The sequence below is a fragment of the Macaca mulatta genome, chromosome 16 (assembly GCF_049350105.2).
Source record: "Macaca mulatta isolate MMU2019108-1 chromosome 16, T2T-MMU8v2.0, whole genome shotgun sequence".
Taxonomy (NCBI): domain Eukaryota; kingdom Metazoa; phylum Chordata; class Mammalia; order Primates; family Cercopithecidae; genus Macaca; species Macaca mulatta.
The window spans coordinates 79,255,136-79,275,222 of record NC_133421.1 but is presented as its reverse complement, the minus strand read 5'-3'; the positions used below and the strand labels follow the sequence as shown (position 1 = coordinate 79,275,222).

Genomic DNA, 20,087 nt, shown 5'->3' with positions numbered 1-20,087 from the left:
TCCAGCCTGGCGAGAGAACAAGACCCCGTCTCAAAAAAAAAAAAAAAAAAAAAAAAGAACAAATCTTTTATTTATCCACTCATCAGTTGATAGATATTTGGATTGTTTTTACATTCATGATGCTGCTATGAATATTTCTGTACAATATTTTGTATGGACATATATTTTTAGTTCTCTTAGGTACATAGGAGTGGAACTACAGGATCATATAGCAAATCTGGGTTTAACTTTTTTTTTAATTTAATGTAATTTTTTTTTTTTTTTTTTTTTTGAGAGGGAGTCTTACTCCGTCACCCAGGCTGGAGCGCAGTGGCGTGATCACGGCTCACTTCAACCTCCGCCTCCTGGGTTCAAACAATTCTCATGTCTCAGCTTCCCGAGTAGCTGGGGTTACAGGCATGCACAACCATGCCCGGCTAATTTTTTGTATTTTTAGTAGAGATGGGGTTTTACCGTGTTGGTCAGGCTGCTGACCTCAAGTGATCTGCCTGCCTTGCCCTCCCAAAGTGCTGGGATCACAGGTGTGAGCCATGGCGCCCAGCCCATGTTTAACTTTTTGACAAACTCCCAAACTGTTTGTCAAAGCAGCTGTACCATTTTACATTCCCACCATCAAAGTCTGAGCATCCAATTTATCCATTAACTCACTGATGCTTCTTCTTATCTGTCACTTTTATTATTTCCATCCTAGCAAGTGTGAAGTGTTAACTCGTTGTGGTTCTCATTTTCCTTTCCCTGATGACTAATGATGTTGAGAATCCTTGTATGTGTGTATTGACCATTTGGATGTCATCTTTAGAGAAATGTCTGTTCTAATCCTTTGACTGATTTTAAATTGGGTTCTGTGCCTTTTCATTTTTATTTTTTTCCTGAGTTGTAAGAGTTCTTTATATGCTTTGGATACAAGTCCCTTATCATATACATGACTTGCAAAACTCTTCTCCCCATCTGTGGGGTTGTCTTTTTACTGATGGTATCCTTTGTAACACAGAAGTTTTAAATTTTGATGAAGTCAAATTTATCTATTCTTCCTTTTGTTGCTTTCGGTTATGTCTAGGAAACCACGGCCTAATCCACTGTCACAAAGATGTACTCTTCTGTTTTCTACTAAGAGTTGTATAGTTTTAGCTCTTACACTTAGATTTTATTCTATTTTTGGTTAATTTTTGCATAGGATATAAGATAGGGATCTAACTATATTCTTTTACATGTAGATAACACTTGTCCAACACTATTTATTTAAAAAAATATATATATATTCTTTTACCCTTGAGTTGTCTTAGTACCCTCATGAGGAGGAAGCTTTTTGGGTGAGTTTGTCTCCCACGAAAATGTAGAAGACCTTTGAAATTCCCTTAACATTCACAGTAACAAGTTTCTGGTTTCCCGAGGATTGAAGAAAAAGGTGTTCCTTCTCCCCAGCAATAGGCTAGCTGCTGGGTGTTGTGGCTCACATCTGTGATCCTAGTACTTTGGGAGTCTGAGGAGGAAGAACTGCTTGAAGCCAGGAGCTCAACACCAGCCTGGCCAACAAAGTGAGACCCCATCTCTAAAAAGAAATTTTAAAAAATTAGCCAGGCAGGGTGGTGCACCCTGTACTTCCAGCTTCTTGGGAGGCTGAGGTAAGAGGATTGCTTGACCCCAGGAGTTTGAGGCTACAGTGAGCTATGATTGCATCGCTGCACTCCAGACTGGGCAATAGAGTGAGATGCCATCTTGAAAACTAATTGATTTATTAATTCATTAAAATTTAAACAAAAATTCAAAAACCAACGTGATTGGATTCTTCTTTATTGAATACCTGCAACAGACTATCATTCCATCTAGGAACTTATCACAATCTCTGTTGTTCTTTGGCCACTTGAAAAAACTTGCCCTGCCACAGAACGTGTATTTCAAAGCTTAGCTGAGGCTCCAGAATCCCAAAAAATGCCTTTATTATTGAATCACTGGATAAGATTTGGAAAAAATGGTGCAGTCATTGACACACTATAAGATTGCAAATCTGCTATACGATCAAATGTTCAAATAAGGATGAGACACTGAAAGATTGGTGAGGCCATTCTGCCTTAACCAACACTTCAATTGAGAGAGGGTCAGGTAAGGTGGCAGGTAACTTCTTTCCAGAAAGTCCATTGAAGAAAGTGAATCATAAAGGTCAATCTGAGTCCAATAAATCATTCTACTTCCTTATAGATCCGAATGCCATGATTCGTAAGCAATTCTCCTTTTATCTCATGTTAAACTCTCTCTCAACAACTTCACCTCTAATTCTTTGTTGAGAAAGAGCAACTCGTTTCTGGTGAATCACTTTGGAGTAGACTACTTCTAAAATAGCCCCCAGTGATCCTTGCCTTCTGGTAGGTATGTCCTTGTGTAACCCCTCACCATGGGTGGCCTAGACCTAATGACTTGCTTCTAAATAACAAAAGTGATGGCCTATTACTTCTGAAAGTAGGTTATAAAAGGCTGTGACTTCTATCCTGCTGGCACTCTCTTGCTGTTTCTCACTTTCTCATTTTGATTAAGCCAGCTACTCTATTGTGAGCTGCCCTCTGGAGAGGCTAAGTACTAAGAAACTGTGGCTCTTAGTCCAACAGCCCAGCAGGAACTGAATTCTGCAAACAGCATTGTGAGTAAGCTTGAAAGTAGATCTTGCCCCAGTTACGCCTCAAGATGACCGCAGCCTTGGCTGATACCTTGATTGCAGCCTTGTGAGAATCCCTGGGCTGGAGGATCCAGTCAAGTCATTCCCAGACTCCTGATCTACACAAACTGTGTGAAAATACATATTCTTGTTGTCATCCACTAACTTTGGGGATGATTTATTATATAGCAGTAGATAACAATACATGATATTACTTGATCCACTGTTTTCTATTCTGTGCCCCAGTTCCTCAATAAACTGCAAGTGATGTCAAATAAACGCTTCCTAAATCCTGGGTTTTCAAATCCTTTCTTGAAACTCTATCTTTCCAACCTCTCATTGCTGTTCAATTACTGGACCATTCTAACCCTACTCGCTCCTATTCAGTCTCAATGAAAAGTCTCATTTTCACTGCATCATCTGGATGTTCATTGTCTCACCACCAAATTGCACCTTTCTTCTCACAAACGCCTTCAATTTCCTAGTGTTAACCAAAACCAGGTTTCTTCAAAACCATATCAAAGCCTTCTTCAATGGAGAAAATTCCTGCTGTCATCCCCTGCCCAACCCAGCATCCTGCTCTGTGTTTCTGCCATTTGCTAATCATGGGAAGTTGGGTTATTATTTAAGCCCTCAAAACCTCAATATCTTCATTTCTTAAATGGGGATAATATCTAACTCACTGAATTGCTCGAAAATTAGTAAAATGGTGTAGGCAAAAGTGCCTGACAGTGCTCATCCCTCAGCACATACCCGATTGATAATTGCTTTTTTTCTTTCCTGATATCAATTTCTCATTCATTTATTTAATAGTTTCTTATAGACTATATTATGGTCCCTTTTTTAAGGCAAGTCCTGGTGATACAGAGATGAAGATACTCACCATCTTGAAGATACTCATCGTCTGCCAGGGATACAGCATTTATCACACTTTTATTGAAGTTATTGGTTGGTCCATGATAGAGGCTCATATTCTGGGAAAACAAAAACAGGGTACTTATTATTATCCTGACAACTCTTTACTAATTCATGCCACTTACTTATATCTGCCTCTTTCTTTAATCTTCATTATAATCTACAGAATTCCACAACATTTTTCATCCCTCACTCTCCAACTTTTGGCTTGGAGTCTTTCTTTCCACTCTCCTCTGGTCATTACTCCCTAATACAATCAGCTACCATGTTAAATTATTTTAACATAATGGCTCTCACAATTCCCAAACAAATCCTATTATTAGATCCCAAAGATCTAATAATAATCCTACCTTTAGTATTGATTAATATGGCTATCCTCACTCTTCTCCCTTAGACTTCATCATCTTTATTCAAACGTACCTCTTCTTGCACTTGCTATGTCTTCTCTTAGAACATTGTTTCCTTCCCTATTGCTTGACTAATTCCTAAGCATTCTGTGCATCCTTGCCCGCCATCGTATGACCCCAGCTAATCACCTAATCAATCATTGTTTCCCTGCAGACACCTGATGCTTCAGGCCATTGTATCATTCATGGATCCCAGGCACAATGCTTATCATCCTCCTTCTAAAATTATGTTCAGTCATTTGCTCCATGAAGGATGCCTTCTCCCCTCAACCAATATTAATCCATCAGAATCTCAATCATCCTTCAAGGACCATTACAGACACAATGTTTTTCTTGTTTTAAATGCTTGTGCTCTTTCTTTTAACCCTAAGGATGTTTACAACACTTTTTTTTTTTTACAGCATTTAAACTACATTCTTGAGGCTAGTGTCGTAATTTTATAGTTACATGTTTATTGTCTAAAGTATATCTCCTAATGTTTGTTTGTTGTTGTTGTTGAGGCAGAGTCTCGTTCTATTGCCCAAACTGGAGTGCACTGACGCCATCTTGGCAAGGGCAACACCTCCCAGGCTCATGAGTTTCTCATGCCTCAGCCTCCTGAGTAGTTGGGATTACAGGCGCACACTAATGCACCCAACTAAATTTTGCATTTTTATTTATTAATAATTTTTCTTTTTTTGAGACAGAGTCTCGCTCTGTCGTCCAGGCTGGAGTGCAGTGGTGTGATCTCCACTCACTGTAAGCTCCGCCTCCCGGGTTCACGCCATTCTCCTGCCTCAGCCTCCCAAGTAGCTGGGGCTATAGGTGCCCACCACCACGCCTGGCTAATTTTTTGTATTTTTAGTAGAGACGGGGTTTTACCATGTTGGCCAGGCTGATCTCAAACTCCTGATCCCAAGTGATCCACCTGCCTCAGCTTCCCCAAGCGCTGGAATTACAGATGTAAGCCACTGCACCCGACTGAAAGTACATACCCTAATGTTTGAAAACCAAAATTATGTCTGTGGCAGCATGAGAATGTTCTTCACAGATCTTTCAAGATAGGAGGATAATAGAACAAGCTCTGGAATCCAGCATCAGGTTTGTGCCAAGGGTATACCTCCCACAGGCTGCTCCTGGCCAATGACTGAATGTATCAAGGGATACTCAGGCTAACCCATTCTTTGGACACAAAGGCTCTCCTCTGATGGCCAGCTTTGACTTAGGACTCCCCAGGAGCACTACTGAACTTCCCTCAGATGGAGGGCGATATCCATTTAGGGTCACACTTGCTTCTCACTGTGAAGGCTCTCCAAGTCTATCACAGCCCCCTCCCCATTTTCCTTCATATGGCATTTTCCCAGATGTTTCCAGCTGTTTCCCCACATGTTTAATCCAGTCTTGGCATCCACTTCCCAGAAGACCTGGAATAACAAAACTGGTGCCAGGAGTGATCCTCAGAAACAGGCAATGAGTTGAGGATAGAACTGGCTAACCTACCACCCAGCAGAGGAAGAAGACAGTATCCTAGTTGGAAGGAGGGGCATGGATAGTCACTGGCATGAGGTAACCCACCATTCCTCTAATAAGGACTAGCATTTCCCACTGCAGAAGCCCCTCTCCCACAAAACAACACATGCCAGTGGTAAATGAAATGATAGCCCCATGCCCCGCACCGCCCTTCCACACATACACGAAGATGTCAGGTCCTAATTTCTATAACCTTTGAATATGTTACATTACATGGAAGAAAGGACCTTGCACGTGTAATTAATTAGAATACTGAGGTATGAAGATTATCCTGGGTTATCTGGGTGGGCTCAAAGTGTTCTAAACAATGATGAAAAAACCAAAGATGACACAAACAAATGAAAAGACATTCCATGCTCATGGGTTGGAATAATTGATATTGTTAGGGTGACCATACTTTCTAAAACAATCTACACATTCAATGAAATTCCTCTCAAAATACTAGTGTTATTCTTAACAGAAACAGAAAGAAAATCCTAAAATTCATATGGAATCAAAAAAGAGCCAGAACAGCCAAAGCAATCCTGTGCAAAAAGAACAAAGCTGGAGGCCTTACACTGCCTGACTTCAAAATATATTACAAAACTGTAGTAACCAAAAAATCATGGTATTGTTATAAAAATAGATACTTGAACCAATGCAACAGAATCCGGAAATGAATCCATACATTTATAGTCATCTGATCTTTTGATAAAGCCATCAAGAACAGACACTGGAAAAGGACACCCTCTTCAATAGGAAAACTGGATAATCATATACAGAAGAATGAAACTGGACCCCTATCTCTCACCATATACAAAAGTCAACTCAAGATGGACTAAAGACTTAAACATAAGACTTGAAATTATAAAACTATTAAAAGGATATTGATCTAGGCAGAGAATTAATGGCTAAGACCACAAAAGCATAGGCGACGAAAACAAAAATAGGCAAATGGAACTACATTAAACTAAACAGCTTCTATACAGCAAAGAAAACAGTCAATAGAGTGAAGAGGCAACCTCTTGGATGGGAGAAAATATTTATAAACTACTCATTCAACAGGGAACTAATATCCACAGTATACAAGGAACTCAAACAACTCAGCAGTAGAAAGAAAGAAAGAAAAGAAAGAAAAAAGAAAGAAAGAAAGAAAGAAAGAAAGAAAGAAAGAAAGAAAGAATCCCATTTAAAAATGAGCAAAGGACATGAATAGACCCTTCTCAAAAGAAGACATACAAGTAGCCAACACATATATGAAAAAATGTTCAACATCATTAATTACCAGGGAAATGCAAATCAAAACCACAGTGAGATATCTTACCCAAGTTAGAATGGCTATTACCAAAAGACAAAACATAAAAGATACTGATATGATTACAGAGAAAAAGGAAAAGGGAGCTCTTATACACTGTTAGTGGAAATGTAAGTTAATACAGCCACTATGGAAAACAGTATGAAGATTCTTAAAAAAATTAAAATATAATTACCATATAAGCCAGAAGCTTCACTGTTAGGTATTTATCCAAAGGAAAAGAAATCAATATATCAAAGTGATTACAACACTGCCATATTTGTTACAGCACTATTCACAATAGCAAAGATATGGAATCAATGTAACCGTCCATCAATGGATGAATGGGTGAAAAAAAAAAAAAACTGTGGCATATATACACAACGAAATACAATAAAAAAGGATGAAATAATAATAATTTCATCGATAGCAATAAAAAATGATGAAATAATATAATTTTCAGCAAGATGGGTGGAACTTTAGGTTAATATGCTAAGTAAAATAAGCCAGGCACAGAAGACAAGTATTCCATATTCTAACTCCTATGTGAGAGCTAAAAAAAAAGAAAGTTGATCATATAGAGGTAGAGAATGGAATAATAACAGAGACTGGAAAAGGGTGTATGTGTAGAAGAGGGAATGAAGAGAGGTTGGTTAATGGGTACAAACACAGTTAGATAGAAGGAATACATTCCAATCTTTGCTAGAAAAGCAGGGTGGCTAGAATTAACAAAACTGTATTGTACTTTTCAAAATAGCCAGAAGAAGACTTAAAATGTACCCAACACATAAAAATGATAAACCCTTAGGTGATGAATACCCTAAATATCCTGAATTGATCATTACCCATTCTATGCATAGAACAAAATTTCACACGTACCCTCATAAATATGTACAAATATAATGCATCAAAAAGTATTTAAATATAAAAAAGGGTTCTTGTAAGAGGAAGGCAGTAGGGTCAGTGTCAGAGAGGAGGACACAACAATGAAAGCAGAAGTCAGAGAGAGAGAGAGAGAAAGAATGGAGATGTTACATTGCAGGACTTGAAGGTGGAGGAAGGAGCCATAAGTCAGAAAAGGCAAGTGGCTTCCAGGAGCTAGAAAATTCAAAGAAACAGCTTCTCTCTGGCTAGCATCTTGATTTAGAACTTCTAACTTTCAGAACTAGAAGATAATATTTGTATTATTGTATGTCATGAAGCCTGTGGTAATTTATTTATTTATTTATTTATTTTTGAGACAGAGTCGCGCTCTGTCTACAAGCTGGAGTGCAGTGACATGATCTTGGCCCACTGCAACCTCCACCTCCCAGGTTCAAGCGATTCTCCTGCCTCAGCCTCCTGTGTAGCCGGGACTAAAGGCATGCGCCACCACACCCAGCTAATTTTTGTATTTTTAGTAGAGACACGGTTTCATCATGTTGGCCAGGATGGTCTCAATCTCTTGACCTTGTGATCCACCTGCCTTGGCCTCCTAAAGTGGCCTGTGTTAATTTATTACAGCAGCCATGGGAAACTAACACAGTGCCCACTCAGGAGCTGCCACATCTTCTCTTCTGCCTTCCAGGCTGCTAAATAGGGAAAAATTTCATCATAACCAGGCTAGGGATATGCTGAGTCTGGTAGGAGCAGAAAGCAATTATATGCCTAAAAGACTACATCCTGAAGAACTGGCAGGAGTCAGGGAAGTTCTCCTGTAATTTGAATTTGAGGATGCTTGATCAAGGAGACAAAAAAGTAAAGCTGGATATGCAAGATTTCATTGAGTTAGAAGCACTTTATTTAACACAATTTAATGTTCTAGCAAGGTATGGAGAGAATGAGAAAAACTTGTTGCTACTGTGGCTCTTAGAAGCCTGGAGAAAAGCAATGGTCAGCTTTTGGCAATGTAGAAATGCCTGCATTTCCCTAGCAGGTGACAGAGGAAGAAATAAAGGGGCTGAGGGAATATACTTGCTAAAATGGATAAATGATGTGAGTCTAGAAGGTCCACCAGATGAGCATGTTCCATAGGAAGCCCAGAGAACACAGATAGCTTTCACCAAGGTCATCAGGAATGCACTGATGAGAGGGGACAGACCACCGTCACTAAGAAGTTCAGAGACAGTTTCTTTGCAGGCTAGGGTTAAGGGAGGTGAAGCAGTCACAGGTCTTAGCTTAGTAGCGTGCATGGGAATGATGGGACTGTGTAGAGGACTATGTTAGCACATTCCATAACAACACTGACAGTCTGATCTATAGTTTCAGGAGTGGGGCTTCAGAGAAAGTGAGTTCAATCTATTGATAGGAAACATAAGTTTTATTTTATTTTTTTTTTAAAAAAAGGTCTATATTTCATCCATCCTTTAGTAACTCACCACTGTGTTCACTTCAGTAAAGTTTTCATAGCACATCTAAAGCCTCTGTGAGGCTCAGAAATATTTGTGAAACAAAATTCTGGAACCGCAAATAAAATGTTAAATGGTCTCTTTAAATAGAAAATAACATATCTGGAAAATTTTCATGTAACTGTGTGCTTTAATCAGCCTTTCCTTTTCTAAGCATTATGTGTTTAAGTAATAGGCAATAGAAATATACTAGGCCGGGCTCAGTGGCTCACACCTGCAATCCCAGCACTTTGGGAGGCCAAGGCGGGCGGATCACCTGAGGTCAGGAGTTCAAGACCAGCCTGGCAAACATGGTTAAACCCCATCTCTACTAAAAATACCAAAAATTAGCCGGGCATAGTGGCAGGTGCCTGTAATCCCAGGTACTCAGGAGGCTGAGACAGGAGAATCCATTGAACCCAGGAAGCAGAGGTTGCAGTGAGCCCAGATGGCACCATTGCACTCCAGCCTAAGCAATGGGAGCAAAACTTCATCTCAAAAAAAAAAAGAAGAAGAAGAAATATACTTTAATCTTTGGCAGTCAAATATTATGTCCTGTAACCAGATCGTAATCAAATGTCTTGGAAGTTATATAGTGTATAATCATAATATGTTGGTTTGACATTTCATATCTCATCAAAGAGGATGCCTACCTGCAATGCTCTCTTCAGTTGCAGAAGCTGATAAGTCAGATACTTCATCTTGTCCAGAGGCTTCATGGTGTAATGAGGAAAAAAGGGGGGCAGGGTTTAGAGTCCTGACAAAAGAGATAGGAATGTCAGCTCTGCCACTTCCTAGTTTTCTCAACCTGGACATGTTTATTAACTTCTCTCACCTCGGTTTAATCATCTATAAACAGGAAACAGACACAGGCTTCTTGCAAACCATATATGAGATAATATCAACTGATACCTGGTCAACAAACGCTAATTCTGTTCCAAAATCCACCCTCTCTCCTTCAGTGTTCTTTCTTAACCATCTCCATGTCCCGTGGTATTTTAGCCTTACAATGACAGATTGTGAAGAAACGGACTAGCATAGACCAAAAGATACATAGCCCCATCTTTGAAAGCCACTTCCATTCACAATGGTCAGAAAATCTTGAATTAAAAACAAAAACAAAAACAAAAAAAAAACTGACCTCTTTTACCTGAAGGGTTTTTATTTTTCCTCACAAGGTCATACATACTGGTTTTTTCTTTTTTAAATTTTAATGTAGTAAGAAACATTTAACACTTACCACATCTACCCTCCTACCAGATTCTTAAGTGTTCAATATAGCAATTGTTGTGCACATACTCAATGTTGCACAGCAGATCTCTGGGGCTTGTGCATCTTGCATAACTGATTTTGTGCCCCTTGATTAGCAACTCCCCATTTTCCCCTCCCCTCAGCCCCTGGCAACCACGATTGTCTTCTTTGCTTCCATGACTTTGACTGGCAGAGACAAATTCTTAGTAATCACCTATAAAACAGCTAAATTTAGATTTCTGAAGGTTTTAAACTACTCAGAGGGCTGTTGGTAGGGCTTTATTCCTGATTCTTGACTGCACTTATATATCTCTAACTACTAGCACCTGCCTTGGCCTTCCTCCTTTCAATCTTGTATTAGTCTGTTCTCACGCTGCTATCAAGAAATACCCAGGCTGGGCACGGTGGCTCATGCCTGTAATCCCAGCAGTTTGGGAGGCCAAAGCAGGTAGATCGCCTTAGCTCAGGAGTTTGAGACCAGGGTTAAACCCTGTCTCTACAAAAAATACAGAAATTAGTCAGGCGTGGTGGTACACACCTGTGGTTCCAGCTACTCTAGAGGCTGAGGTAGGAGGTTGGCTTGAACCTGGGAGGTGAAGGATTGCAAAGAGCCAAGATCACACCACTGCACTCCAGCCTGGGTGACAGAGCCAGACTGTCTCAAAAACAAAAAGCAAAAAAAAGAGAGAGAGAGAGAGAGAAGGAAGGGAGACAGGGAGGGAGGGAGGGAAGGAGGAAGGGAGGAAGGGAGGAAGGGAGGAAGGAAGGAAGGAAGGAAGGAAGGAAGGAAGGAAGGAAGGAAGGAAGGAAGGAAGGAAGGAAGGAAGGAAGGAAGGAAGGGGAAAGAAAGAAAGGCTGAGACTGAGGAATTTATAAAGAAAAGAGGTTTCATTGGCTCACAATTCTTCAGGCTCTACAGGAAGAATGGCACCATCTGCTTGGTTTCTAGGGAGGACTCAGGCAACTTACAATCATGGTGAAAGGCAAAGGGGAAACCAGCACTTCACAGGGCCAGAGCAGAAGCAAGACAGAGAGGGTGTGGGGAGGTGCTGCATACTTTTAAACAACCAGATCTCGTGAGAACTTATGACACAGTACCAAGAGGGGATGATACTAAAGCATTCATGAGAATTCCACCCCCATGATCCAGTCACCTTCCACCCGGCCCCACTTCCAACACTGGGGATTACAATTCAACAGGAGATTTGGGCAGGGACACAGATCCAAACTATATCAAATCTGTGATGTTGCTTTCTTACCACCTATATCACTACCTACTCACAGCTATAAATAATAGAGAAAATAATGCATTTACAATAGCATATCTCATAGTTTCTATCTGCCTGCCAGTGTAATGACAAGCAACCTCAGCCGAAACCCAAAGATAGCAGAATGCAATTCTAATCAGAAAAAACGCCCCTAACAGTTCAGTGGCTCCCTCCAATCTGTAGCAAGCTCACTCACATAACACTCCACCCAGAGATCTCTGCAGCTGATATGGTTTGGCTCTGTGTCCCCACCCAAATCTCACTTTGAATTGTAACAATCCCCATGTGTCAAGGGTGGGACCAGGTGGAGGTAATCGGATCATGGGGGCAGTTTCTCTCATGCTATTCTCGTGGTAATGAGTGAGTCTCAAGACATCCGATGGTTTTATAAGCATCTGGCATTTCCCTGCTTGCATGCATTCTCTCCACTGCCACCCTGCGAAGAGGTGCCTTCCACCATGATTGTAAGTTTCCTGAGGCCTCTGCAGCCATGCAGAACTGAGTCGATTAAATCTCTTTTCTTTATAAATTACCCAGTCTTGGGTATTTCTTCACAGCAGTGTGAGAACAGACTAATACAGCAGCTGTTCTCCATCAGCAACATCAGCCTTACTTAGATGGTTAAAAATAAAATGTTACATTCGGGGTGGGGGCAGGGTGAATGGGGAAGGTAGTGGCTAACCCAAGGCATTAGGCATTTTCTTGCTCAAGGAATGATTTTTGAAGATTTACAATTGTTTCTGTTCCTCTCCACTGGTATTTTCACCAGACAGATTTTTTGCTAAATGCCGCAGAATCATTAGCCAACTTATGTCCCTTGAGTAATGGTATTTAATGATTTTTTGCAGAAAAGTTACATTAGTATAAATCAGTGGTCTTCAACAGGTGGCAATCCTTCCCTATCCCAACATTTAGCAACTTTTGGAGACATTTTAGGGGCAGGAAATTCTAGTAGCATCTAGTGGCAAGGGCCAGGGATGCTACTAAATATCCTACAATGCCCAAGATAATCCCCCGCAATGAGGAATAATCTGACCCAGAGGTAAATAGTGCCAAGGTAGAGAAACACCAATCGTTCCATAATTTAGCTATGAATGCATGTATGGCAAAAGGGGAAGGAGCTATAATGCAATATCAAAAAAAAAAATCACGTTATAGCAAAAAAAAGAAGCTAACATGATCTTTGTCATAGAAGAAAACTTGTGACATTTGGAATAGGGAGCAAAAAGTCTTTGAAACACAGGAAGGAAACTTGCATTTATAACAGGTCACTAAAATTAATTAAAAAGATAACAGTGCCCTGAGCTTGCCAAGTATGCCATCGTGACTGTAGCCTCATGGATTCGTAGGCACGCCTGTAGGAATACAGAAATAGGTTTATTTAAGCCTGACTTTCTTTTGAGCACTGGCAACAGATGAGTTCTCTGCGCCAAATCCTGCCCATAGAAAGCTAATGGGTGTTGCATGCAGTTATCCAAGAACACAAATTGGCTTTGTGGCTTCTTGTGGCATTTGGCTAGCTGAATCAGAGGAAACAACTAGAAGCTGAGGCAGATGGTTCACAGGCAATATGCTATAATGTCTTCTTACAAATATGTAGTTATGTATTAATAGGTAACCTCTTAGGAAACATGGACAAATATATCATTTTTTGCAATTCCCAGTTTCTAATACAGCTCTGTATGTTGCTGGTGCTCAATACCACTGGTTTCATATTTGTTAAATTATTTCATACTCTCTTCAAACTCATATCCTCATATCTTTGGAATGTGGAAGCAGACACAAACAAGAAGTTTAGCAAGGAGTACTTACTAAATACCAAGTACTTCATCAAGGGCCAGAAACCCAGTGATAAATAAGATGAGTATGTCTTCCACCATTTCTGAGCCTGTTTCTCCTCTGAGTTTATTGTGGCCCTTTCTATCTAAGTGAGGCTGAAGGCCATTCCTGTAACAGAAGTAAAAGTTGAAATTCTCAACTCCACGCTTCTTCCATGAAGTCCTCCATCAGGAACATGCTAACAGGTTGGAACAAGAGTTTACAAATATGTACGCTGGTCAGGTAGAAGAGGGGAAATGGTGAAAGAGGAGTAAAGGAGAATGGTGTGACTTCTCAGGTAAAGAAACTATCTTCAACAAGCTCCTCTGACAGTGGGGAAGATGGTGTATAACGTGGTATTGAGTGGAGGCAGAACTATTAACCTGGACCAGAGCTACTGGTGTTGAAACAACGATTCTAGCAATTCTGAGACCAATGGAAAAAAAAAATTTTATAACCCGTCTGCCAGCCTGTAAGCCTGTTTCCACTTCAGAATTAATTAGTATCAACATTTTACCAGCCAATATGTCTCAAAAAAAAAAAAAAAATCAACAGTGTGCTTTGCTTTTTTCTTGCACAATAAACCCCTAGGGATTACAGATACGTTTATACCACATCTTTCAGGACTGTTGGAAATATTAACCAAAAGTATGTGCCTAATGATTGTTTTCATTTTAATGCATTTGTATTATTTTCAATGAATGAAATTTATTAAATGACTATATAAATGTGATATAATATGTCTATAGGTAAAACAGTTTCCATAAGCCTACATAAAGCAGAAAATTTTGTCGGACTATTATATTCTGACTCATCTTCCACTTGTAAGATTAATATCTCCTATATGTAAGGTAAGTGGCTCTGTAAATTATCTGGTCAGAAGATGTGACTAGAAATTCATAAATGTTCTATTTCTATTAAACCTGTCTCATTGACACAGCCCACTTTTATTCTCTCCTATTCTGCAAGACTTCGAAGGCTGGTTTAACATTCCTGTGTTCTCAGCTATATAATTCTGGTCTTTCCACCAAAGCAGTTTTATTTCCTGACAGTCACTACAGCTTATGAAAGCCAGTGCTATTGGGAAAATATTCCAAATGCACAGGTTATGTGGTTGTGGAAAACAGACATTAATGGAAAAGGGACTGAAACCAAGTTCTCTTCCGATTGCTATTTTGGAACCTCTGGTTTTTCTGTGGAGCTCCAAGTCAGTGGTGATTGCAAAACCAAAAAGACCAAACAGAATATTCGAAAAGCAAATGACCAGGAGGAGTTTATTTAGAAAATAGATAAATACAAATTGTGCTTTATGGGTTTTCATGTTTATGTCAGAAGGAATGGGTAATGTTGGACGGTCTGAAAGTGATGCTGTGGAATTTCTGTATTTCTCTTACGTTTCAAATCATTCTCCCTGCATCTGATACTAAACTCTTCAGAAAGGTTTCACAGCTGTGTCCTTTGGGCACAGGGCATGTTCTGACATGCAGAGGATTGTCTTGCGCAGCCTGTGGCCGCCAGCGCCACCTAGCTTCTGTATACATTTCCTCAACTCAACAGTTTTCCAAATTGTTCAATTAAATGAGCCTGTCTTCCATGAGGGCTCAGAATCGGTCTCACAGATTTTGAATGATGAAATTCAGGACGGGAGTTGGAACAGCCACACTGCTCTGAATGGTTGTCAGGTAGAAAGACATGTTCTCTAAGTCTGTGGAACTTTAGGTAGGATTGACAACGTTTCTCAATGCATTCATCGCCTGCCTGTCTTTTATTTGACAAACCTTTGTGTGCCAAGCAGTTAGATAATGTGCACAGAGACCCAGCTTCTGAATTTTAACCACTATGTTTTAAATTAGTATTTCTAAGAAGAGAGTCTTTGCTAGGCTCACACTCAGGGACTGCTTCCCAATGAAGGAGATCAGAGTATGTCACCCCAAAATATGCCCCCATAAGAATTATTTTGAGCTAGGGGCAATTGAGAAAAAGCAGACACAGAAGAGCTCCGCCTACCACCTCTGCCTTAAAGCAGGGCATAAATTTCCCCTCGTGAAGGTGTTAAAAACTTCAGACGAATTAGATTTAACAATTTAATTAAGCTCATGAATCAGGCAGCTCCCAGAAACAAAACAGGTTTCCAGCGACTCTTGGGCTGCCACATGGTCAGGTAACATTAATAGGCAGGAAATGGAAAGTGAGGTTCAAAAAATAGAAGTGAGGTACAGAAACAGCTGGATTGGTTACAGCTCAGCATCTGCCTTGTTTAAACACAGTTTAGACAGTTGGCTGCCTGTGATTGGCTGGAACTCAGCTGCTATGATTGGCTGAAACTTGGCTACTTGTTAAAAGAATAGGTTACAGTCCATTTCAACAACCAGTTAGGCTACAGTTCAGTGTGTATGGAGAAACTGTAAGCTTTAGGCTACACAAAGGTGTCCCCCCACCCTCCCCTATTAGAAAGATGGGAACAACCCTTATCAGGAGATGGAGATAGCACACCAAGATGTGCTGTGTAAGCAAACTTTAGTAAATAACTCTTGTTTATTATTGCTTTTCCTCATAAATTTACTTTCCCACCATTCACCACCCCTAGAAGCCCAAATCCTCTTTCCTCTGTCATAGTCGCTTCTCCCCAGGTTATTGTCCTTTGCTAAAATGGTATAGACACCCTCCAGTTTACCTGCTTTTTGGGGGGTTTTCACTTCTTTTCTATGAAAACCCTGCACACATAAGAATATTAACATCACATACAATGTGTACAATTTTCTTCTATTCATCTGTCTTTGTCAGTTTAACTTGCAGGCCCAGCCTCAGAATATAAGAGAGTAAAGAAAAAGTTTTACCTTCATACATTTAGAGTCAGTGAACAATTGATTACTAAACATGAGAAAGTTAGAAAATCTAGGGAAAATGGCATGAGGTAATTTGCTCTGTCTCATCTTTCATCGTTCTGATGTCACCTTTGAATGGAGTTTATGATTCTTGTATCTTTAAAAGATAACAGCGATCTTATCCAAAGAATCATATGCTTCTATCTCTGGGCTAACCGATGACTATAATGAGAGAAACACAGGAGCACAGAATCATGGGTCAGGTTCATTCTTTGTAGATGAGACCAGTTGCTTGAGGGCATGATTCAGTATACTTTAGAGTCAGTGGGTGTTTGAAATATATAAATGAAATCGACACAGATAAATAGAGCAGTTGGACAAATAGCCTACTTGGATTGTCTGGAAGGCCTTTTCATTTTGTTTTATTTTGGAAGCCAGGACAATATGATTACCAACTATTAGTTGAATGACGAAATTTTCCAGATGGTGATGATGATTAGAATGATCAAGAAATTCAAAGCTGTTTCATCCTCATGGGAAGGCTTCAATGGAATAGACTCCCTGCTGCCTCCTGTAGACTTGGACTTATTTAGGGAAAACCCTACAATGACTACAGTTTCCAGTTGTAGCAACTGGAAGAAGAAAGAAATAGCACCTACAAGCCTGAAAGTTCTCTTCCTTTCAATGAAAAAGCAGCTTAAACCTGTCCAAAGTCATGTATGTTACCTCGCCAAGTAAAATTTTATCATTCTGTATGCTGAGTGAGGTTTCTTCCCCTCCCAAGAGGCTTTAACTATAGAAACTTTATGGTTTTTTTGTTTTTTTTTTTTTTTAAAGAAGGGGGTCTAGCAACAACCTCAGTCATTCTTTACTGACAAAGGAAGCAAAGATGAAAGTCCAATTAAAAGCCCATGAAATTTCCATCATGTTTCTTTGAATTGAGTTTGGAGTCTTTGGAATTCTCAAAATAATTCACATGAAGATCTCAGATGCCCATGTATTTTCTGACTCCCTTCAAGGTAGCCATATGAGGAATGGCAATGAGTTTTATACCAGCATTTGCTGACAGTAAAATATAATGAAAAACATTTATTTGTAATAATGTTGACCACATTCTAACTGCCATTTAATGTAACCACACTATATTTCATAAGGTTTCAATTTAGCATAGCTAATCACAGGGCCAGTTCTACTCTGATGTAGATCTTTTGCATTCTGCCTAAGAAAATGTACTGAAGTGCTGCTTCGGAGAGAAACCCAGCCAAAGTCACATTTGGAATTAAACACGTTAGAGTTTTAACGTGTGCAGGTTTGTTACATATGTATACATGTGCCATGTTGGTGTGCTGCACCCATTAACTCGTCATTTACATTAGGCATATCTCCTAATGCCATCTTTCCCCTCTCCCCCCACCCCACAACAGGCCCCAGTGTGTGATGTTCCCCACCCTGTGTCCTTTTAAGCCACCACATTTGTGGTCATTTGTTACAGTTGCCCTGGGAAACTAATACAGTACATTCAAATATCACAACAAAAAAAATCAACTAAGAGGAATGAATGTATAAAAACAAATCCTGGCTGGGCGCGGTGGTTCATGCCTGTAGTCCCAGCATTTTGGGAGGCCGAGGCGGGTGGATCATGAGGTCAAGAGTTCAAGACCAGCCTGGCCAACATGGTGAAACCCTGTCTCTACTAAAAATACAAAAATTAGCTGGGCATGGTGGCATGCACCTGTAGTCCCAGCTACTTGGGAGGCTGAGGCAGGAGAATTGCTTGAACCCGGGAGGCAGAGGTTGCAGTGAGCCAAGATCGCATCACTGCACTCCAGCCTGGGAGACAGAGTAAGACTCTGTCTCAAAAAAAAAAAAAATCTCCACTGATCAGTGGAGGAAGCCTTTCCTCACATCCACCCTCCACATCTATCAGCATGGGAAGCTGCAGTGAGAAAGTTTACATCTTTTAAAGCAGTTAAAATTTAGAAGTATAAGAATCAACAAAACTATAGAAAGTACTATTGACTCACCATTTCCTAAGCATGTCTTTTTTTGTTACACTTCCATAACTTTGCAAATAGTGTTCTCTTAGCCTGGGATGTCTTTTTCTACCTATGGAATCTCTACATACCCTTCAAGATGGGGGACAAGTGCTGTCACCACTTCCACGAAGCTACCTTCTACACACACACACACACACACACACACACACACACACACGAGGCTACCACTTTATTCTGGCTTCTACAACATTTTTTACTTACCTCTAGTACAACACACATTACAATGCTTTGTGGTTTTTGGTTTATGGAGCTGTCTCCCCCACTAGGCTGTGAGGTTTACACGTGCAATACTATGTCCTACTTATTCTCAACCCCTCTATATATGGTCTCCAATCATTCAGTAGTCTAGGCTGAATTTCCTTACCGCGTAGTGGCTAGGTTCCAAGGCCTAAGAAGCAGAAGCTGCCAGTTATCCTAAGGCCTAAATGCCAAAGTCCTGGAAAGTTGTTTCTATTTTATTTTATTGTGCAAAGCAAGTTATGAAGGTATTCTAGATTAAGGGGTGGGAAAATAATTTCCTCTTGTTAATCCAAGACACTGCAGGCATGTACAGAGATGGGAGGAATTGTTGATGGCCATATTTAGAGACTGACCTACCTCACCTGAATTCCAATCCCAGCTCTGTTCTTAATAATACTATGACCTTAGCCTCAGATACATAATCTCTATGCCTTTACATCCTCTCCTATAAAACTAGGATAACACTATCTATTTGAAAAGACTGTTAAAAAGACTAAAGGAGATATTATAATTTACTTAGTGTGGTTTTTTACACATAGTAACCTTCTAACAAATGATAACTATTTTTTCTCTTCTCATAAAGGAGGTGCGTTCGAAAACAGGAAGTTAGTAGACTGCTAAAAGGAAATGCTGAGAGAGACCTTCATGGGGAGAAGAAATGAAGGGCAGAAGGACAGTAAAGACAACCTTTATCAACTTCAATCAGTTGTGTCCAATTTTGTTGTTACTAGGCAACTGTAGAAGAAATACCCAAATCTGGCCGGGCGCTGTGGCTTACACCTGTAATCCCAGCACTTTGGGAGGCTGAGGCGGGTGGATCACAAGGTCAGGAGTTAGAGACCAGCCTAGCCAACATGGTGAAATCCCGTCTCTACTAAAATACAAAAAATTATCCAGGTTTGGTGGCATGCACCTGTAATCCCAGCTACTCAGGAGGCGGAGACAGAAGAATCGCTTGAACCCAGGAGGCAGAGGTTGCAGTGAGCTGAGATCATGCCATTGCAATCCAGCCTGGGCTACAGTGGGAGACTCCATCTCAAAAAAAAAAAAAAAGAAAGAAAAAAGAAAAAGAAAGAAAAGAAATACCCAAATCTGCAAAACAAAGTATTTTGGGTATTCACCAGCAAAGTATATGCATGTCTAGGAAATTTCACAGTTGAATTTCAGGGAATATATCACAGCTTTGCATGATTTTTTTAAACTGTACTTTCCTTTAGAAATAATTTTGTTTCTGTCTTTTTTTTTTTTTTTTTTTTGAGACAGTCTTACTTTGGAGTGCAGTGACATGATCTTGGCTCACTGCAGCCTTGACCTCCTAGGCTCAAGCAATCCTCCTGCCTCAGCCTCATGAGTAGCCAGGACTACAGGCCCATGCCACCACCCCCAGCTAATTTTTTGTATTTTTAGTATAGACAGGTTTTTACCATGTTGACCAGGCTGGTCTCGAACTCCTAACCTCAAGTGATCTACCTGCCTCGACCTCCCAAAGTGCTGGGATTACAGGGGTGAGC

General features: G+C 40.2%; 1 long non-coding RNA gene across 1 annotated transcript in view; it reads right to left on the bottom strand.

Moving 5' to 3' along the window:
- Positions 1-3,521: 3,521 nt before the first annotated feature.
- The window catches only part of LOC114673181 (uncharacterized), a 44,654-nt gene continuing 28,088 nt past the window's right edge, over positions 3,522-20,087 (bottom strand). The window contains exons 3-4 of the long non-coding RNA XR_013407116.1: positions 9,771-9,874; positions 3,522-3,621 (exon numbers count right to left, since the gene is read on the bottom strand). This is a non-coding gene — a long non-coding RNA (uncharacterized LOC114673181). The remainder of the gene's footprint in view (positions 3,622-9,770; positions 9,875-20,087) is intronic.